Below are 23,739 nucleotides of genomic sequence, written 5' to 3'. Positions count from 1 at the left end.
ACTGCCAGGCATGGTGGTGCAAGCCTGTAATCCCAGCAATCTCAGCAGCTTGGGAGGCCGAGACAGGAGGATCACAAGTTTAAAGCCAATCTCAGCAAAATCGAGGTGTTAAGCAACTCAGTGAGACCCTGTCTCTAAATAAAATATAAAATAGGGTTGGGATATGGCTCAGTGGTCTAGTGCCCACTAGTTCAATCACTGGTACACACCCTGCAAAATGTTTTTACTTTTCTTTTTGAAAATAAGGTTACTTCTCTCCTTTTGAAAATTAGATAATTTAAAAATGGCAGAACTCTTTATGGAATGTGAAGAAGAACTGGAACCATGGCAGAAGAAAGTAAAAGAAGTTGAGGATGATGATGATGATGAGCCCATCTTTGTTGGAGAGATATCGAGTTCAAAACCAGCAATTTCCAGTAAGCATTTACTTTTACTAAAGCCAAATTTTATAAGATATTATTTTTAAAGAAAAACTTGTGAATGTCTTATGGGACTCAGTTTACTTATTCTACTGTAAGGAGTTAGGGATGAGAGATGAGGGGGAGGCCAGTAAGAACTTGAGAATCAAAATGGGGATGTGATTGGAGACTAGAAGGAAGCCAAAGGTTAAATATCAGATGTGTGAGAAAGAAGTAGGCTTAGATTGGCTTGTTGCATTGGAGGTCTTCTGAGATTGGAAAAATTTTCTAGTGAAACTGTTTATCCGAGTGAACTGTTTATCTGTTTATTTCTGTCTTTTCTCATTTAGCAGTTACATAAGGAAAGATTTGGAATGCTTAGATTAAAATTTTGAAATATACTAAGTGTATATTAGTATCAGATGGAAGTTCTCACATCTAGGCCTCATTGCATTGTCATTCATACATGGCTAAAACTGTATGTAGGCAGTGAATGATTTAGAGTCTCTGGCTTAAGTCCTAGATGGGTTGTAGATTCCAGTTATATTTGTTTCCTTGATGAAACTACTAAGATCTATTAACACCAGTTTAAGTATAAAACATTAATGTTATTAATTTTTAAACTCTACCCATTAATATTTGTCTTTTAAAATATTTTGCATGATGAAATAGTATACATAAAGTACTTCTGTGTCTGAAGTTTGGTGCTTGTGTGATTGAATAATGAGCTACACTATCTGTTTTTTAAAAATAGAACATTTTATCTAAATAGACATTTCCCAAATTTATTCTTGAACTAAATATTTAATTATAGCTTTATAATGTAAGTGATCCCTATGTAGGGCATATAGGGTTTTTTCTCGTCTCATTAAACCTGAAAAAGGTGACCATTATGAGCCTCCCCTGTTTTCTCCCATAAGGCGGAGACTATGTGTAAGACATCTGTTTAATCCATCATACTGGAATGTTTTTTCCCTAGATATTACTAATCCCAAATTATATATAATCTTTTTGTTAAAAGACTGTAGATTCTTACAGAAGAATTAGCTCTTTTCTAAGCCTAAAAGTTCAAGCAGTGTGCCAAGTCCTTTTCAGAGCCCTTCATTGAAAGTTTCATGAAATCGGTAGATGGCACCAGATGGTCTAAGGGGTAGGGATCCAGGTGAGTTTCCAGGTCATGACCTTTTGGATTTTGAAACCAACAGTTATTTTTCTGCTTCATTTTAATTACCTTTCAATATTGGTCATGCCTTACCTAAACTATAAATGGAATTGGGGTATGGAAATTTGAAAGTTTGAGTTTGTTTTACTTATATCTTAGGAAATTCTCATTCCTTAAGCCCAGAATCAAAAGAGTTATCTTTTTCTTATTGTCTTATATTCTTTTTAGTCTAAATTTTCTTTCCTTATTTATGGAATGGTATATGAAACCCTTACCTGGTAATTTAATGGCTATAGGCATAGAGTTTTACTGGATAACACATGGATAGAAGAAGGCTGTTTTTTTGGTTTTTGGTTGTCTTTCCTGTGTACCAGGAAATTTCTTTGACATTTCACTCTATTCCCTGGGTATCCAGTTTTACACATAATAGATGGTATTGTGCTCCTACGTTTCTGTTGTTCTTGCTGGTCCCTTACCATATCTTTACACAAGTTCTCCATTTCAAGTGATTTGGAGATAGACCATCCTATACTTAGGAATAGTATTCCAAAAATGCAGAAAGGGAATCATTACACCAAACATAGATAATCAGACCCATTCTGTGTATAGATATACAAACCTGGGCTCAAATTTTTCCTACAATGTGCCTAATCAAGTTTGAGTGGTTTCTACCCTATCCTCAAGCAGCTGTTGATGGTTTTACTGGTAAAGGATAACTTTTGGTAGAGGAAACTATAGGTCCTTTGCACCAGATTGCAGTCCTTTGTTCAGGGACTGTAATCTTGTACTTATACAACTAAGTATATTGTATCTTTCACACTTCAGAAATTCTCCACATCTGATCTTTTCTTTCCTTTTGACCAGGACTACATTTTTCAGGTAATCCCTAAGAACTAATAAATAATTCTTTATAAGAAATATAGTAATGGATTTAATTTGAAAAATATATGCCCATTTGTGTACATTGGATGACTCGAGACTTCCTCATTGTGCTGTTTTTATTGTTTATCTTTATTTTTTTGGCAATTGTAAAGGAATAAAATTCCAAGATTAATTACAACAAAAATTAGAACACCATTTTTACTTGAAACAATGACTGACAAACCATGGTGTATTATTTATTTGTTTTTTTGTATCAACATTATCACACATGTATGTATTTAAAACAACACATGCATTATCTCACAGTCTTATGTAATATTACTGTGGGTCGGATGATGGTTTAGCTGGCTCCTCTGCTTTAGGGTCTCACAAGGCCACTTTCAGTATGTGGTTCCTGAAGTTGCAGTCTTATCTGAAGCTTTGTGGGGGAAGTATCTGCTTCAAGTTCACATGGTTGTTTGTAGCATTCATTTCCTTACAGGTTGTCAAACTGAGTCTCAGTATCTGACTGTTTTTTGGTTCATTCTTTGTCAGATGGGTCTTCCCAGGTTGGCTACTTGCTTTCTCAAAGGTATTAAGGGAGAATCCTTAGCAAAATGTCATTAGAGTCTGAATTAATGTAATTACTAATAGAAAATCATGTTTATCCTATTACTTTTGCTGTATTCTACTGGTTCGAAGCAAGTCAGAGGTCCAATACAAAGGGAGGGAATCACACAGGATATGATTAACAGGAGGTGGGATGTGGTGGCCACTTTAGTATATATCTGCCAGGCACGGTTCTTTTATTTTGGGTAGTTGGCAATCACTTCCTCAAAATTGAACACAGTGTACCTGCCATCTCAAGGAAAATGACTCAATTGGAGATAAAATATTTCTCAATTGGAGAATTATTTTAATTAGTTATTGTTGATTAGTGGATTGCCTGCTCTCTGAAATTGTGATAATTAACCAGAGTTTTCTTCTAGAAAAGTGTTTAACAGCATTAACTTTATTATACTTATGTTAAAAGAACTATTTTAGAAAATGAAATTTTCAATTCTTAAAGTGCATATATTTAGAAAAAATATTTAAATTGAAGTAAAATTTTGCTTAGTTATAGTTCAGTATGGCATTATTGATTTTTTTAAACTACATTTTAAGGCTCAAATATCCATATCTCTCTTTTTGGTACTAAATTCTAGATGTTATTTGTGTTACAGTAATAACTTATTTCTATAACTTCTTAACAGTCTTGTGTCAATTGGAAAGTTAGTAACAAAGCAAAATTCTTAAACTTGATCAGCCCTCAATTTATAAACAAAATACTTCAAATTTTGTTATAAAATAATATGTATTTTGTGAGGAAAGTTTAGAAAAGAGAGAAGAATATATCCGGATCATGTTGTATATGTCAATATGTATTTCACTTCTTACTAAACATTCCACTTGGATCATATCATTGATTATTTCTCAAAATCTTGATGTTAATGACTGCATGATTATCCATCAATTTATTTTACCACTCCTCTATTATTAGATATATAGGTTTTAATGTTTCTGCTATTATAAATAATTTTCCATTACACTTTCATTTCCTTATCATGATGAATCCTTGAATGTAGAATAATTTAATCATGTGAACCTTATTTTAAAGGCTTTGGTAACTACTGCTAACATTTTTATGCAGATAATACCAAAATATAATCTCTACTTTGCCAGTAGTGAATGTTTCATCATTTTTTAAAAAATTTATTTATTTTTTTAGTTTTTAGGTGGATATAATATTTTTATTTTTTATTTTTATGTGGTGTTGGGGATGGAACCTAGCGCCCCATGCATGCCAGGCGAGCACGCTACTGCTTGAGCCACATCCCCAGTCATCATTTTCAAACTTTAACTTAATTCAAACTATCATTAGTCTTTTTAATTAAATTATTTATTTATTCTAATTAGTTATACACAATGGCAGAATGCAGTTGATTTCATATTACACATATAGAGCACAATTTTTCAAGTCACTGATTGTGCACAAAGTATTTTCACACCATTCATGTCTTCATACATATACTTAGGGTAATGATGTCTAACTCATTCCACATCATCCCTACGCCCTTGCTCCCTTTCTTCCCCTCCCTCCCACTGCTTAAGAAAACCATATATCAATAAGACATAACAGTTCTATCATTAGTCTTACAAGAAAAAAATAATTCAAACAGTTCCTATATTTCTCTTACCCATTTTCCCCCAATGTTAACTTTTTATCACAGGCAATTAATATGAACTAAACCTCAGAACTTATTAGAATTTCACCAGTTTTTTCATTAATGTTTCTTTTCTTTCCAGGATCCTATTCATGATCTCACCTTGTAGTTTATTCTTAGTCTTATGTTTTCTGCAGTTATTAATTCTTTTTTTGATCTTGATACTCTTAAGAGTAGCTGCTAATTATATATTTTGCAGTATTGAAGAATGCCAATACAGTAAACACTATTATTTGCATTTCTTTGACTAGTATGTTGGAAAAAAAAGGTATTTTGAATATATTGGCCATTGCATTTTAGTTTGAATTATCTCAGTTTATGTCCTTTGCCCATTTTTTTTCCTAAAAGTAGCTGTCTTTTTTTCCAGTTTGATTTTTAAGCATTGTTAATCTTAAAACTTGCTTGCTATATATTACAACATGTAGAGTGGTCTGGCTTACTCTCAACAATGATTGTCTTTTATGAAAATGGCATTGGAGCATAATATTGTGGTGTGTGTTTTGTGTATGTGTCAGTATTTTTAATATACAATGCTATTTGAATATTCCTAAATTTATTGACCACAATTCTCATAATTATTTATAATAAATATATGTGTATATTTTCACATAAATGTATTTATTACTGTATATTTGACCATAGCATAGTTCATCTCATACTTTTTACTTCTCTTTTCTTGAGATCTTCCTGCTAGTTTGAACCACCCTTTCTCCTCATGGAAGGGCTGAAATTTCCTTTGAGGCTCTGGTCTCTAGGAGCAGGGCTGCTGACCCAGATCACTTCTGTAAATAACTTCTATTCTGTTCCCTGTCTGCTTGGCATTCTTACTTATTCAGCCTACTGGCCAGGTTGCTTTTATATTTGCCTTATTAAAGGACAGGTTGGCCTACCACAGCTTTCTGTGGGATGATAGGAAGAGTGAGGGGACCAGTCTTTTCTGATTTATAACATTCTCCAAGAAACATGGTTCCAAAGTTCATATTGTCTGATATATTCGTCCTTAATGTTTCTGTTTGTTTGTATTGATATTTTGAAAGCAGGATTTAAAAAAATATATTTTTTTAGTTGTACATGGATGCAGTATCTTTATTTTGTTTATTTACTTTTATGTGGTGCTGAGGCTCAAACCCAGTGCCTCACATGTGGGAGGCAAGTGCTTTACCACTGAGCCACACCCCAGACACCAGGATGCAGAATTTTTTAGAGGCACAAGAACTTTTAACTTTTATAACCATGTTAATATGTTTTATACTTGTCTCCTTGTTTAGCCCAAGATTTTGCCCAGTTCTATTATTTGCTTTTTGATGGTGATACAGCATTTTTAGAATCCCTCTCAGAGTGTATCACTGTTATTAATGTAAAATGGATTTACTTTTCTTTTATATTGAAAATGTTGGACTATAATTTTTCCTTCAAATTAATTGGCTAGTCAGGAATAAACCAGCTCTCTTAGCTTGCTTTCAAAGTTTTAGTAAATTATAATTTTGGCAAATTAGAAATCATCTTTGTGTTTTTAAGCTTATTAATAATTGAGGCATCAAAGGTTATTCTTATAATATTGGCATATAATTAATTTGCATTTATAAATTTTATGAAAAATAATTATAACTATAATAAATAAATGTAATATTCTTTCTCTGAAATATTTTAACAGGATTACATAATGAGCTCATCACAAGTTGTATCTAATAATTCTTCAGAATTACTATTTGACTTGGCCCAGGAGACAGGATTATCACATTACCAAGGGGGACCAACACTTTCTATAGCAGGTTGGTATTAGTACTTTTTCCAAAAAGTTATAAAAGAAAAACTTGATGAATTTGCTTATGGAATTAACTTTCTATTTTGAAGCTCAAATCCTCTTGTGAAGTCTTTCATATATTGTAACATGGAGTTGTGCTAATAGTTTTTGAATGCCTTTTTGGGTAACTTTATATAAAATCTTGGCTAAACTTCTTTGAACTCATTCTCACTTGGAGCCAAACTTAACACCTTAAAGTAATTTATATGAATTATAGAGGTCCTCATATGCCCTAAATATTCTATTTTAAAAATTAGTTTCTATGACCAGTTAGGGGAAAAAGTGTTTGTTATTATTGATTTCTTCATTAGGTTAGTGTCACTCTAGTCCAATAAATGGTCTCAATATGATAGTAAAACATGATTTTAAAGTGTTAGTGTAAAGTAACCACATTAAAGAAATGATTTGTACATAGTAAGTACTCAATAAATGCTATTTGAAAAAGTAATGAAATTTACCTATTGAAGAAGATTTTAAGTTCATTGAGGGCATAACAAAATTCTTCATTAATCAAAATACATTTGTATAGTATAAATTTTGTCTTATTGAAAATTTTCTGTAATCAAAGTACTTAATCTTTATGTACTGGCAATTTATATGTGTTTCAAATATTTGATGAAGTAGAGATGTATATGATTTTTTTGGAGTTTTTAGGTTGTTTACTAAACAGATCAGTGTGAAGAATCTACCAAACTCAACTTCTGTCCATTCTTTTTCCATAGTAATAATGCTTAATATTTTTTCTTTTTTTTGTGTGTGGTATAGAGGATTTGAATCTAGGGCATTACATGTGCTAAGCAAGCATTCTACCACTGATCTAGAACTTTATTAAAAATATTTTTACTTGAGACTAGCTGTTGTTGAGTTGCCCTCAAACTTTCAATCCTCTTACCTCAGCCTCATGAGTCATTGTGATTTTAGATGTACACCACTGTTTTTCTTTTCCACAATATTTGATACTCACTTCTCTTGGTGTCACTACATACCTAGTAAACTTCTAGTTAATAAAGTAGGTAAGACCCAAAGAGAAATGGGGATGTATTTGTGCTAAATCTGGTTTTACAAACGCATGGACTTTTATTCATAGAAGATATGAATTCTTGAAACTTCTTAAAAGTAAGGATTATGACACCTATTCTCTAGCCAGGTTTTCTGATATAAAGAATGAAACTTTAGTCTGAGCAGTAAATAAGGTAATTTGAAAGAAGTAAGTTTGAACCTCTAATCTGGAGAATGTTTAGTCAGTTTACCTCTTTCCACTTTTGTTTTCTGATATTATTCAAAGTAGAGGTACTTATTTTTCTTATATTATGCATTCATTCACCATACCTGAATCAGCCATTTGGAGATTTACTTAAATTCTTTTTTAAAAAATATTTTTTTAGTTGTAGGTGGACACACAGTATCTATTTCATTTTTATGTAGTGCTGAGGATTGAACCCAATGCCTCACGCATGCTAGGTGAGCAGTCTACCACTGAGCCACAACCTCAGCCCTTTATTTTAATTTTTAATATAGTTTATTCCAGGCTTTTTTTAATTTTAAAATTTGTTTTAATTAGCTATACATGACAGAAGAATGCATTTATGCACTTTGTTATACATAGTGGGATATAATTTCTCATTTTTCTTAGTGTACATATTGTAGAAACATATATCTCATGCAATCACATATACATAAAGTAATAATGTCTGTTTCATTCTATGATTCTTCCTATCCCCACATCACCTTCCCTCCTCTCCCCTCCCTTCACTTCCCTCTACCTAATTTAAGGTAATGCTATTCTTCTCTAGTGCCTCCCATCTTATTGTGAATTAGCATCCAGGTATTGGAGAAAGCATTTGGCCTTTGATTTTTCGGGGTTGGCTTATTTCTCTTAGCATGATATTCTCCAACTCCATCCATTTACTGGCAAATGCCATAATTTCATTCTTCTTTAAAGTTGAGTAATAATCCATTTTATATATATATATATATATATATATATATATATATATATATATATATATATATCACATTTTCTTTACCCATTCATCTATTGAAGAACACCTAGATTAGTTCCATACTTTAGCTATTGTGAATTGAGCTTCTATAAACATTGACATGGCTGCATTACTCTAATATGCAGATTTTAAGTCCTTTGGGTATAAACTGAGGAGTGGGATAACTGGGTCAAATGGTGGTTCCCTTCCAAGTTTTCTGAAGAATCTCCATACTGCTTTCCATCGTGGTTGTACCAATTTTCAGTCCCACCAACAATATTTGAGTATACCTTTTTCCCCACATCCTCGTCAACATTTATTGTTGCCGTATTCTTGATGATTGCCATTCTATTCAGGGCTTTTCTGATGGCCAAATAAGATAAGTAAATTTAAAAATGCATTTAAAAGGTTTAAATGACATGACAGCAGTTATGTATGATAAATATTAATAATTATATGTACTATGATGTTCAGTAACACACGGTAGAAATTATGAGGGTTCAGAGAAGACTGAATTTGAGTTTGATCTTGAGTGAGTATAGGATTTATACTGGCAGAGATAGAATTTTTTAAAAGTAGGGAATAGCACAGCCTAATAGAACGGAGATAAGTTAAAGAATCAGAAGTTCAATCAAATGCAAGTGACTTTTTTTAACATTGAGATTTCTTCTGTTAAATTCCTCCATTAAAGCAATCTATTTCTACTATTTAGCCTGTTGTAAAATCAACTGATTCATTTGAAATGCTAGCACTTAGTGGTTTTTCAGGTAACCTAAACCTCTCACAAGAATGCTAAAGGGATCTCATGGAATCTGTCTTATGGACCTGCAGTTTGTAATAGAGTGCTTCATTAGTGGGAGATCATTTTTATGTTATCTCAAAGGATGTAAGAAAGAAGCTAACTACTATAATACTTTTTTATGGCATATTTGCTCTTACTATTATATCTGTTGGAATAATTTTTCCCCCTAAAATAAAGATGGGAAATATTTAGTTAGTAATGATAGTAGCTTTCACTTTCTACTGAGTGCTTTTTATGTACCAAATATTTTCTTGGGATATTTTAAGTATATTATCTTTTTCTTAAATAGCTCTATAAAATAAGGCATTATAACTTATTTTACAAAAAAGGAAGCTTAAACTCAGAAAAATTAATTAAATAAGCTTAAGAGTGCATAACTAGAGACTGACGTCGTAGTCTGGATTTGAACTTATCTTGTCTGACTTAAAAGCCAAGAATATTTGTAGTTTATTCACTGCTTTTACTTTTAGTGTATAGTTGGCATTATTAAAATATGATGTACAGTTTTAGAATCCATTTTTACAAAGCCCATTGTGTATTGTTTTCTAAAAGGACTTTGCCTGGCTTGGTTATAGTCTAAATATCCCCATTTTTCTTAGTAATGCTCTAAATAGGTCTAAATTCTTTATCCTTAAGGCAATGGTTTTTAAATGGAAGAGGTTTTTTTTAATGAAATCCCTGTACAAACAAAATTTTATGTGAATATCAAATAAATAAAATGGAAAAGTGTTTTTTTGTCAGACATGCCCAATATATTCCCTAAAATGACCCCATTAAATTCTGGGGAACATAGTATGAAAATCCTTATACTAACTCCCTGCATTATGTGCCCTTTCATATGAATGAGTAAAATATTATTCAAACTTAGTTGTTTCCACTTTGTACATGGCAATAAGTGGTTAAAATCACCTAAAGCTGTCAGTAGACCACTCTTCAGTTTGTTAGGTGAGAAAAGAGCTAACATTGCAGTAGACATTTTAAGTTGCAAAATTAAAAAGCATATGAGGGTATCAATTTTTGGAACAAAAAAAAGTTATTGTCAGATTTTCTTTCTTTTTTTTTTAACAAATTCTAACACATTTAAGTATCCAAAAGTAATTTACTTCTGGGAACTTGGTTCAGTGTTTTCTGCTTTAAAATTTTTGGTCTGGCTTCTTTTATAATAGCAGTTTATGTATTTCTGTTTGAAGCCACATTTAGAATTTCTTGCATAGAAAGGTTATTTAACAAATTATCTTAATTCTTGGAGTTTATAATAAATGTTTATACTATTTCTGTATATGCCCTGAGTTTGGATCACTTAATTTTTGTTGTTATTTGTGTGATATGGTAATTAATTATATTATCTGTAAATTAACTCCAAAGTATTTGTACTTAGTTATGAGTAGTATTCTAGATGTTCTAAAATATTTTTTCCACTGTTTAAATCATTGTAGGTGTGAATGAAAGTTCATTTTTATCAAAACATCCTTCTGCTTCTGAAGTAAACAGTGCTAATCCAAAAAAGCCTAAGCCCTGTGAGGTTGTTTCTGGAACAAATTCTCCAGCTGAATTCCCTTCAGTTAAACCTCCTTCACTGACATCTTCCCAGGCTATGCCATCAAAAGGTAAATATGAAATCTGACATTCTATACTATAAAAATTACTATAGTATTTATACATAAATTTTAGAAATTATTATAAATTTTGAAACTATTAGTGATTATTTAATGTTCAAAAGTGATGAGTTTTGAATCATAAATGTTCTGAATTTATTTTAGGTGCAAACACCTCATCAAATCAATCTAAAAATGGAACACCTTTTCCAAGAGCTTGTCCAAAGTGCAATATTCATTTCAATCTTTTGGATCCTTTGAAAAATCACATGAAGGTAAAACTTTCAGAATTTAATTTTTATAAAGGTTGAAGCCAGACATGGTGGCACATGATTATATTTGCAACTACTTGGGAAGATGAGGATAGAGGATTACAAGTTCAAGGCCAGTCGGGCAACATAGTGAGACTCCCCCTCTCAAAAAGGAATTTTTTGAGATTTACAGTCACTATGGTCTATCTCAATATTTAGATAAGAAATCTTCTCATAATGGAATTTCTATTTAGCTTAGATAAAAATCTGCTTTCATAGTAATTATGTAAGACTGGCATTCCTTAATCATCAGATTTAAGAAATTAAGTTCGTATATTTATAATGGATGCTTATTCTTATTTTATTTTAAAAAATCAATATTTTATTGGTCACATTGTTTTTCAAATTTAGAAAACATTTGTTTAATTTTTTAATAACTTAGAAATTTTGTTACCTTATTTTCATAATCGCCAACATGTATATGCCACATTACATATGAAAATCTGAGTTTTTACATTTTAATTTTTAAATGTCAGACATAAACTTCAAATGGTGAAGTGTTTCATATGAAATAATTGTTTTAACACACAGTTCAGAGCATAGTTTATATAATTCTCTTAAACTAGTTTGAGCATTTTATTATTTTAGGAGGCTCTGAAATTCAGATTTTAAGGAATTTTTTAGATTATATAAGAAAAAGAAGGGTTCTGTGGCAAAGAAGTAAGGAAAAGTTCTTGCTCACTATTTCAACGGTACAGATTTGTGGCTTTATTCTTGTTTTTCTATTCTATTCATAGCCTTCATGTCTGTTTTTACGTCAGTACATATCTTTGTTACTATAGCTGTGTAGTGTATTTTTAAGTCAGGTATTGTGATGGCTCCTACATTGTGCATTCTGCTGAGGATTGCTTTGACTATTCTAGGTCTTTTATGATTCCATACAAATTTTAGAATTTTTTTCAAGTTCTATGAATAATGTCATTGATATTTTCATAAGGATTGCATGGTACATGTAGATCACTTTTGGTGTTATAGCCATTTAAATTATATTCTCCTAATATGAACATGGGAAGCCTTCCCATGTTCCATTAGTTTTTTCTTTTTTTCCTCAAGTTCTTTATGTTTATACCTCTTTGAGGTCATTTTTATTATAGAAGTCTTTCACAGTTCTGGTTTTATTTATTCCTAGGTATTTTAGTTTTTGTTTTCTGAGACTACTGTGAATAGGATTGCTTTTTGATTTCTTTCTCAGTGAGTTTGATATTGGTGTCTAGAAAAGCTACTGATTTTTGTGTGTGCATTTTGTAAAATCTTACAAATCTGCTGAATTTGTCAGTTCTAAGAGTATTTTGGTGGAGTCTAGGATTTTCTGAATATAGAATTGTGTCTGTAATCAAGGGATACATTAACTTCCTCCTATCCTATCTTTATCCCTTTTATTTCTTTCTGTTGCCTGATTGGCCTGGCTAAGGTTTTAAGTACTACTATATTGAATAAGAGTGGTGGAACATGTATGAAGGCATGAATTGGTGTCAATACACTTTATATATAACCAGAGGTATGAAAAAGTGTACTCTATATGTGTAATATGAATTGCAAGGCATTCCACTGTCATTTATAAAAAAATTGTAATGCATTTCACTGTTGTATTTATAAAAAATTATAATTGTATTGCATTCCACTGTCATATTCAATTAAAAAAAAGATTGGTGAGAATAGGTATGCTTGTCTTATTGCTGAGTTTATTTATTTATTTATTTTAGTGTTTATTTTTTAGTTGTAGCTGAACACAATACCTCTATTTTATTTATTCATTTTTACGTGGTGCTGAGGATCAAACCCAGTGCCCCGCATGCACTACGCGAGCGTTCTACTGCTGAGCCACAACTCCAGGTCCTTGTTGCTGAGTTTAGAAGGGACACTTTCAATTTTTCTGTATTCAGTATGATGTTGGCTATGATATATATCCTTTATTATGTTAAAGTATGATTGTGTTATATATAGTTTATTCAGAGCATTTTATCATGAAGCATTACTGAATTTTATCAAAGGTTTTTTTCTCTTATCTATGAGATCAAGTTTTTTTATCCTCTATTAATTTTTGTATTAATGTGCTATATTACATTTATTGAAATGTGTGTGTTAAACCATCCTTGCATCCCTTTCATGAAGCCAACTTGTGGACAAGCTTTTTAATGTGCCATTGAATTTGATTTGTATTTTATTGAGGATTTTGCGTTTATTTGCATTTATGTTTATCAAGGATATTAGTATATAGTTTTCTCCTTTTTGTTGTGTCATTATCAGGTCTTGGTTGCAGGGTAATTCTAGCTTGGTAAGCTGAGTTTGGAAACATTTTCTTCCTTTTTTTTTCTAAATAGCTTAAGAAGCATTGCTGTTCTTTAAAAGTCCGGTAAATTTCAGCATTGAATCTGTCTAGGCGTGGGCTTTTCCTTGTTTGGAGACTTTTCTCCTGCTTCAGTCACATTGCTCATTACTGATCTAATTGGATTTTTAAAATATGTGTTCAGAATCTCCTCCATTTCTTCTAGATATTCCATTTTTTTTGGGTATGTAGTTTTCCCAGATTTTCCCGAAGGATCTTATGATTGTTGTCTTTTGTAGTATACCTTTTTCATCTCTATTTTTGTTAATTTGGGTCTTCTCTTTCTTTTGGTTAAATTTGGTAAAAGTTTTTCAATTTTATTTTTCTTTTCAAAGAAACACCTCTTTGTTTCATTTATTTTTTCTTTTCTTTTTTTGGTACCAGGGATTGAACTCATGGGCACTCAATCACTGAGCCGCATCCCTAGCCCTGTTTTGTATTTTCTTTAGAGACAGGGTCTCACTGTTGCTGAGGCTGGCTTTGAACTTGTGATGCTCCTGCCTCAGCCTCCCACGCCACTGGGGTTATAGGTGTGAGCCTCTGCACCTGGCCCCTTAGTTTATTCTTGTTTTTCAAAGACCTTGAGATTTATCTTAGGTTATTATTTGGGATCTCCTCCCCCTACCTCCCTCAATATAGCCATTCATATCTATAAACTTCCCCCAAAGTACTGTTTTCACTGTATCCCACAGGTTCAACTATATTATGTTTTCATTTTTATTTGATTCTTGGAATTTTTAAATTTCCTTCCTGATTCTTTCCATAACCTACTGTTTGTTCACCAGTGTATTTTTAGTCTCAATGTTTTGATATAATTACTGCAGTTTTTCTTGTTACAAATTTCTGGTTTCATTCCATCATGATACAATATGATACAAGTAATCATTTCAGTTTTTCTGAATTAGTTAACTCTTGCTTTATGGTCAGAAATATGATCTATTGTGTAAAAAGTTTCATGCACTGATGAAAAGAATACACGTTTTGCAGCCCTTAGATGTATATGTCTGTTAAGTTATTTGAACTATGGTATAATTCACCCCTGATGATTTTTTGGTTGATTTTATTTGGTCTGTAGGGTGAAAGTGGGAACTGCGGTTACTCATTATTAGGCCCATCTCTCCCTTTGTGTCCTGTGGTGTTTTATAAAATTGGTGCTCTTATGTTTGGTGCATATGTTTGTAATTGTTAATGTGTCTTGATGAATAATTTCCTTTATCAATATGTAATAACCTCCTTTGTTTTTTTCTGTTTTGTCATCTATGAGTATAGCTATTGCTGCTTGCTTTTGGATTTGGTTTGCTTACAGTATCATTTTCCACCCTTTCACTTTCAGTTTGTGTATGTTGTTGCCAGTGAATTTTTTAGAATGTATATTATTTGGTCTTCTTTTTTAATCTAATGAGCTAATCTGCACCTTTTAATTGAAGAATTAAGACCATTTATGTTGAGAATTCTTATTAAAAGGTGCGTGTGCACTTTTTTCTTGTTATTCTGTAATTTTTAAAATTATTTTATTTGTGCCAAAGTTTGAACTCAGGGGCATTCAACCACTGAGTCATATCCCAAGCCCTGTTTGTATTTTATTAGAGACAGAGTCTCACTGATTTGCTTAGGGTCTTGGTAAGTTGCTAAACCTGACTTTGAACACACAACCCTCCTGCCTCAGGCTGCCCAGGTGCTGGGATTACAGGCATGTGCCACCATACATGGCTAAAGTTTTTTTTTCTTTTTTTTTTAGAGAGAGAGAGAGAGAGAGAGAGAGAGAGAGAGAGAGCGAGAGAGAGAATTTTTTTATATTTATTTTTTAGTTTTTGGAGGACACACCATCTTTGTATGTGGTGCTGAGGATGGAACCCGGGCCGAACGCATTCTAGGCGAGAGTGCTACTGCTTGAGCCACATCCCCAGCCGAGGCTGAAGTTTTTTCCTAGTTGTTTTGAATGTTCTATGTTGTGTCTTGCTCTTTTATTGATCTTAGAAATTTGATGATTTTATTAATACTGTTTGGTTCTCTCCTTTTTTTTTCTTATTAGCTGTTGTAATCTCGTCTACTGAAATTTATTTTTTCCTGTGTCATTATTTTTGTGTTAGTCTTTCTTCCTCACTTCTGTGTAGAATTCCCTTATGTATATTCTATAATGCTGATTTAGTGGTCAGGAATTCCTTTAATGTATGCTTATCATGAAAGTTCTTTATTTTTCCTTTGATTTGGGAAACTTTGCTGGGTATGGTAATTGAGTTTGACATTTATTTTTTTTAGGCCTTGAAATACATCATTCCTTGCCCTTCTGGCCTTTTTGAGTTTCTTCTGAGAAATCCACTGTTACTCTAATGTCTTTGTCTTAAAATATGACTTGACCCTTCTTTTTTGCAGCTTTATAAATATTTTTTGTTAGGTACTTTTGGGAGTTTAAATATAATATGTTGTGGGTAAGCTTTTTTTTCTTTTCTTTTTTCTTTTTGTTATGTCTACTTGGGGGTTTTTTTGTTTTATTTTGTTTTGTTTTGATACGGGGGATTGAACTCAGAGTCACTCAACCACTGAGCCACACCCCCAGCCCAATTTTGTATTTTATTAGAGATAGGGTCTCACTGAGTTGCTTAGTGCCTTGGCAGTTGCTGATTCTGGCTTTGAACTCATGATCCTCCTATCTCAGCCTCCCAAGTTGCTGGGATTACAGGCAAGCACCATGGCGCTTGGCTATTTGGGACTCTTTATGTCTCTTTGACCTGGATATCCATGTCTTTTCCAGGATTTGGGAAGCTATCTTCTGACATTTCGCTGAATAGACTTTCTATGCCTTCAATCTGTAGCTCTTCTCCCTCATCCTTTCTGATCATACCAGTGTTTGGTTCTTTAATGGTATCCTAGAGATCTTGTATATTATGTTCATTTTTACTGATTTTTTAAAATTAGTTTCTGAATCTGATAACTCCTCAACTTTTTCTTTAAGTCTTGTTATTCTTTCTTTTGGTCTATCTAATGTTTTGGTGGGGCTTTCAAGTGAGTTTTTAAAAATCTGACTTATTGAGCTTTTCATTTCCAAGAATTCTGGATGGTTCTGTTTCAAAATCCCTGTCTATCAAATTTCTCATTCATATCCTGCATTGGTTTCCTTAATTCATTCAGCTCTTATATCCTCTTGGAATTCATTGAACTGTTTTTTAAAAAAAAATTATTCTTTTAATTTCTCTGTCAAGTAGTTCATCTACTTTTATATCTTTGGATTACAGATTTATTAGAGATTTATAAACCTCAGGAGCTATTCTACTGCCTTGTGCTTTCATATTTCTTGTGTTTGTATGTTGAGATTTGCTCATCCACTGGGATGGATATCTTTCACTCTTTTCCACTATTTCTTGGTGAGCCCTGGGTTACTGGGTTTCTATTTAGTATTGAATTTAATTCAATTTGTACTTCCTTGTGTACTTTCCTGTGGCTTCTTTGGCTGTGGTTAAAGATTTTTACACAATATATAATATGTCAGAGCCTAAGTGATTTATTTTCTTTATAGGACTTGCAAGAGGGTAGTCTGTCTGGTATTTCAGGCAATTTTGCTATAGACAGCAATAGATATAGAGTGTACCCTCTGTGATTACTCCTATAGTGGGAATCGAAGCCCCTATCAGGTATGTGTTGGGGGTTTCCCCTGGGCTTTGTTGATCTTGGTTGTTAACTTGGAAGCAGTTCTGCTACTGGCTGTTCCAATTGTGGTGATGTCCTGGAGCCTTTATCTTTTGTTTAGACATTCAGGGCATCTCTAGTTGTTTCATGGGGAGAAACAATGGCCAGTTACAGCTCCCTCCACTGTCACACTCACCTCCAACCCTATCAGCAATATGCTGTCTGATAGGGTATGGGAATGACAGATATTGAGGCACCATATACCATACTTATGGTGCCTATAACAGTTATGCTATTTCTTCTGTTCTTGTTATAGTAGTGAGGGTTCCCAAGAGGGACTTCAGATTCACCCACCTTGCCATGCTTGCTTGGGGACAGGTTATAGTCTGTGGGCTTTTATTCCTCCTATTCCCTAAGTTGAAGTATCTGCCAAGGTTTAAGTGTGGCCCAAGCAAGGCATAATTCCCCTCAGCTGGGTTGGGAGTGTAGCTCAGTGGCAGAGCACCCAGCTGATGTGTTCAACACAATCAGACTCAATCTCAATCACTGAAATAAAAGAAGAGGAACAAAGAAGAAAGAAAAAATGAGATAGATAAATAAAGTAAAATCCAAAAACTAAAAACAGTAATACCACAACAAATGAAAAGAAAGAAGAAAAATAATATTAAATAACAAACAGTTAAATAATAAAAATAGAATTAATCAAAGGGATAAAATATAGTTGGAGAAAAGTAAAATAGAAAAGGGAGAAAGGAAGAGAAGAAAAATATTTCATATTAAAAAGAGGAGAAAATACAGGCATGGTGGCACATGCCTGTAATACCAGTGACTTGGGAGGCAGAGGTAGGAGGACCAAGAGTTCAAAGCCAGCTTCAGCAATTTAGCAAGGCGCTAAGTAACTCAGTAAGACCTTGTCTCTAAATAAAACACAAACAAGGGCTGGGAATGTGGCCAAGGGTTCGAGTGTCCCCGAGTTCAGTCCCCAATATCAAAAAAATAAGAGGAAAAAAGGGAAATAAGCACAAAACAGCACATAAAAATAAGAACAACAACAAAAACTTAAGCCAGGTGTGGTGGTATATGCCTGTAATCCCAGTTATTCAGGAAGTTGAGGCAGGAGGATCACAGGTTCAAAGCCAGTATTGAAGAGAACCTGTCTGAAAAAATGAAAAGGGCTGGGGATGTAGTGCAGTTTTGAAAGTACCCCTGAGTTAAAAAAAAAAAAAAAAAAGTAAAACTATGAATAAAAAAATGAAAATTTTCTTTTCCCTCGAGTGCCCAAGTGAGCAGGAAGGATAGAAACTCTTTGACTGTGCTGATCAGAGAATTTCTTTGTCTTTAGTCTGTGTGCTGCTTGGACAGAGAAAAGACTGGGGCTTACTCCTTTCTTTTGTGGTACTAGTCAGTTGACTGATGGTAGCAATTTGTGGCTTGATTCAGTTGGAATACCTCTCAGCTGCTTTGTACACCAGAATGAGCTAGTGTGGAATGCAGAGTTCCCTAGAAACAAATTCTCTCTGGAGCTATTTGTGTTATGCACTTCTAGAGCAGAGCTGATGCTGACATCATGGCATGTCAGAATGTGGAACTCCCCAAATCTTCTCTTCAGAGCTTAGTACTTGGAGGGTAGAGCTAATACTAGCTCTGTGGAGTGTCCCTGTATGCCCCCCCCTCAAGGATAGAGAGAGGATATAGAGGATATAGAGAGGATATGGAAGGGATGGTGGTGAGTTCTGCATAATCCACAGTCCATTTTTCTGGTGTTTCCAGTCCTGGCTACATGTGACTGCTCATTCCCCAGACTCTGAGAGCTGAGTCTGGCAAACTGCCAGGTTTAATGAGAAGCACCATCTGTTACTACATATGCTGATTGCTGAAGCACTAAGTAACCTCAGACAATAGGACCTTTTCTAAGATGGCTCCAAATTATAAAACTGAGAATATGCAAAGAAGTACAGGTGTCTTCTACAGAGCCAATTTAACATGCAAACTGTACTGTTGTTTGCTTAGCCTATATTTCTGCAGGAGGCTGGATCCTGTGCCAGTCATGTTTGTTGGGACTCTGTTTCTTCTCTACCTCTGGGGCATACTTCCCTGGCTCCCAGCTAATCAGAGATGAATGCCCTTACTCCACACAGAAAAGTGGAAATAGGGTTATCCATTCTGTCATCCTTGAATTAGGATCATGAAAGAAACAGTGCTTATATTTATTCTTTACAAGTCTGGCACATAGTGGGAGTTAAATAAATCTTGTTGAAAATAAGCCTGGACCTGACACAGAGGTAGCCCTCACCTCTTGGGTTCTTTGCTTTCTGCATAGGTTGACAGTGAGCCTTGAATGCGATTTAATTTTGCAACACAAATTGTGGTCCATGGACCAAGGATCCTGTTAGAAATTCAGAATCCTAAATCCTACCCCAGACCTATTAAATCAGAATCTACATTTTTATCAAGACCTCCAAATGACTAGTGTACACAGTAAACTTTGATAAGCACTACTCCTGATTATAGGGCATATGAGGATATGATTTCCACCTACAGGACTTGCAATTTAAGGTAAAGAGAAAAATCATCCCAGTCATAAAGTACAATAGATTAGTACCATAAAAGCAATACCAATGCAAAGGGAGGACCACATTAGATACTGTAAATTGAAAACCATAGAGAATAAAATAATGCAATATTTCAAGGCGCTCTTCTCAGGTGCATTAGCAAACACAGAGCCTTCATTAAATGAGCTATCTGCAAAAGGTTGGTGAGCTCCCCACCAGCACACTGTGTTTAAATTACAGTGCAGGTAGACCCCAGCAAGACTCACATGATGAGATCCATATCTAACTCAAAGAGAAGATTTGCATAGTGGATGTAGAATCAGGATGTGGAGGTAACCTGCCCAAGTTCCCCAAATGAGAACCTCCAGGGTCCTGTGACCTTGGGAATGTTGCTTAAACCTCTCAGTTCCTGTTTGGGTAATGGAATATTAAGGTCCCTAACTTAGAGCTGCAAAGAGCAGGCATTGAAGCAATCTCTGCAAAGCACTCAGAAGAATGCCTGCATAAACCAGCACTCAATAAAAATAACAATTACATCACGGAAAATTCTGAAATACATATGCAGTTGTCTTTTCAATAGTCACTGTTTTAGTCAGCTTTTTCGCTGATTGGACTAAGGGATCTGACCAGAGCAACTCTGGAGGAGGAAACGTTTATTTGTGGGCTCACGGTTTCAGAGGTCCACAGAAGGTGGGCTCCATTCCTCAAGGCTCAAGGTGAGGCTGAACATCTTAACAGGAGAATGTGGTGAAGGGAAGCAACTCACATCACAGTGATCAAGAAGCAGAGAGAGTAAATTTTTACTTTAAAGTCATCCAGGCTTCATGGTAGAGATGACAGATTTCCAGGTCTAAGAGATGACCTGTTGTTGGTGAGGGGTTACTGTGAGGGCTGGGGTTGTGGCTCACTGTAGAGCACTCATATATCACGTATGAAGCACTGGGTTCGATCCTCAGCACCACATAAAAATAAATTTAAAAAAAGGTATAGTTTCCAACTACAATTTAAAAACAAATTTTTAAAGTTGCTGTGAACAAGATTTGTATGTTAATTTTTAAAAATCTGATCCTGTCTTTTGTGTAAAAGAAAAAAAACAGAACAGCAAGTAATTGATTATATGCCATATATATATATATATATATATATATATATATATATATATATATATATATATATATATATAGTAATTTATTACTCTAGGTCAACTTTAATTTCAAATTAGACATTTCTGGAGAATATAAACCTTGCAACATACTCTCTCATAAACTATTTTGTAGATTTCAGAAAATAATCAGGTGCTAAATATGACTCAGAATAACTTCTACTAAATGCCAGATTTTGTGTTTGGGACACAAAATAATCTGCATTTCTTATTAGGAAGACTTTTCTCTTTTATTTATTTTTGTGCATTATAACTTCTCATTGTTTGAGATCTTTCTCCAAGGAATCCTTCAAATAAGTGAAGAGTTTTGTTTGTCAAAATGGTGCCAGTGATACATATTAGTAGTAGTAAGAAGATACACATTTTGAGTAATTTTTCTAATAATGCTAGTTGTTTTATTCCCTACCATGTTTTTCTTCATTTATCCTTAAAGTAGAAAGTAGCATTTTTTTAAAAGAAGGAACTTAGTCTTGTAAAACTCCTTAGAAATAGTCTGAATTTCCTAAGTTTGAGCTCTCAGATATTATGTAATATTGCAAGAAGAATATAGGAACATAAATAGCAAAACCTTTCTTACCTCCCTTTTTATGTTGTATTTCTATTTCAATTATAATTTATTCTGAATGGAAGACTACAGAGATTCATGTTGTATTAGAGAACTAATCTATTTGTCCTAATTTTGCATGTGGGTGAAACCTCAACTCCTTAACATAGGTTAGTTATACCACTTATTTGTGGCCCATTTTACTTAGTATTTTTTTTCTTTGTATCTATTTTAGATTGTGTGTGTGTGTGTGTGTGTGTGTTTTCTTTTCAGATTTATAAATTGATAAGTAAAACAAAATAAGTAAAATGCAACCTTGAAAGAAATGTTATAAGTCTGTCTTGGACCAGAAAGGCCCACTGTCCCTTGTAATACAGAGTGTTCCACCAGTTGTCTAACATTTCACATGTGGTAGAAGTGGATGTTGTTATCTTAGAAATGAAATAGGTGTATTAAGAGTTTAAAATTTTCTTATGTTGATGCCAGTTTAACACATAACACATATAGAAAACACTTAAGTTGTAAAAGAATTACCGCTTGTTAAAAAATATAACTTCTAGGTCTGGGGCTCTAACTCAGTGGCAGATCTCTTGCGTAGCATGTATGAGGCACTTGGTTCGATCCTTAGAACCACGTAAAAATAAACATAAAATAAAGGCATGCTGTCCTTCTACAACTATCAAAAAAATAGATAATATATTAACTTCTAGGCCCTATCTCTGGACATTGTAGCTTAGTTGTTCTGAAGTGAGGCCCAGGAATTAGCATTTTAACAAATATTATAATGCACATCTTCCTGAGCTTGCCCTTTAAGTAAAAACTATACAACTGAATGTTATGTGCAATAAATAAATAAAAGATAGAATTAGTTCTATCTTGTTGAAAAAGAAAAGGAAAAGCTCACATATGAACAAATTCCATATTAAAATCATTTTATGTGACATTGTGATTTTACTCCCGAAGAGGTAAGTTTCCTCTTCAGATATTTAGCATTCTAGGTTTTAAGATGTAAAAACACTTTTCTTTTATACCTAATGTAAAAAAGTGGATTTTTTTCTTTTCTTTCTTTCTTTCTTTTTTTTTTTAAGAAGGAAGATTAGTCTTATATATCTTTGCATTCAATACCTTTTCTAGTACTTTGAGTCTAAGAAATAGCAGGTTAGTAGGGTCAAAGTCTAGTTCCATTAAGGTCTTACAAAATTTTTTTGTGTTACTTGATAATTAAAAATATACATCAAGGCAAATGAAATATTTCTTTATGTACTCTCGAAATAGATGTGAAATGAATAATTTTGGACCAAGCAACAAATTATTATTAAATAGTTACACCTGAATAGATAAATTGCAAAGGAGTGGTTATTACATCTATAGCCAAGTCCTGTTTAAGGGTTTTCATTTCTTTTTGAAAAAAATTTTTTTTTGTTTATTAAGACAATAGTGTTTGTCATTTGAGATTTTTAGAATATGTATATGCTCCACAAATTTTTGGTGACTATTTTTCCAGATGTATTACCAAGCAGAGTTTTACATAGCCTGACCTTACTTGTAAACACAGAATAATTTTTGCTTTTTTTTTTTTTTAAACAAGGCTTCTAATTTTTTTCTTTCTCAGCATTGTTGTCCAGAAATGATAAATAACTTTTTGGGACTGGCTAAAACAGAATTTTCAAATACAGCAAATACAAATAAGACTATTGATTCAGAGAAAGGAAAATTGATCATGTTAGTTAATGACTTTTATTATGGAAAACATGAAGAAGATGCCCAGGAAGAACAGAAGACTCACACAACCTTTAAACGCTTCAGTTGCTTGAAAATTCTAAAAAATAATATTAGGTATGTAAATATTTATTTTTATTTCTATTTGAAAATTGAAATGCTACAAATATAAATGTTGTATCTTTAGGTTACATTTTCCTTTGCTATTCTAGATAAACAATTCTAATACTTTCTACTATAGACAAAGGCAGACTTTTTGTTTGTTTGTTCGTTGTTGAAAAGCTTTTGTCATTTCTTGTATTTTAGAATTTGACACCAGGATCTACTTATTTGTATTTCTTTCACATTTCTTAAGATGTACAAAGTTTATTTTAACTTAAAAGAAAAAAATAAGTTCATTTTGTTTTAGCAGTGAATCTTTTAGGTAGTTTACATTTTATTTTTCTTCAGTTATAGGAGAAAGCACTTCAAAAGTGTCCAGTTTTGAACTTCTTTATGCTAATCTTAATGCTCAAAGCTTTCAATTCATATTAAGAACATTTACCTAGTGGGAAAAGTGATCTATTTGGGGGGATGGGGTTACTAGGGATTCAATTCAGGGACACTCAACCACTGAGCCACAACCCCAGCCCT

At 33.2% G+C, this 23,739-nt stretch overlaps 1 pseudogene; it reads left to right on the top strand.

Moving 5' to 3' along the window:
• The first annotated feature begins 283 nt into the window (after positions 1-283).
• The window catches only part of LOC143410742 (zinc finger protein 280D-like), a 48,695-nt pseudogene continuing 25,239 nt past the window's right edge, over positions 284-23,739 (top strand).

The sequence above is a fragment of the Callospermophilus lateralis genome, chromosome 11 (genome assembly GCF_048772815.1).
Source record: "Callospermophilus lateralis isolate mCalLat2 chromosome 11, mCalLat2.hap1, whole genome shotgun sequence".
NCBI classification, from domain to species: Eukaryota; Metazoa; Chordata; class Mammalia; order Rodentia; family Sciuridae; genus Callospermophilus; species Callospermophilus lateralis.
Note: the sequence above shows the minus strand (reverse complement) of the source record. Positions and strands in the feature narration are given on the sequence as shown.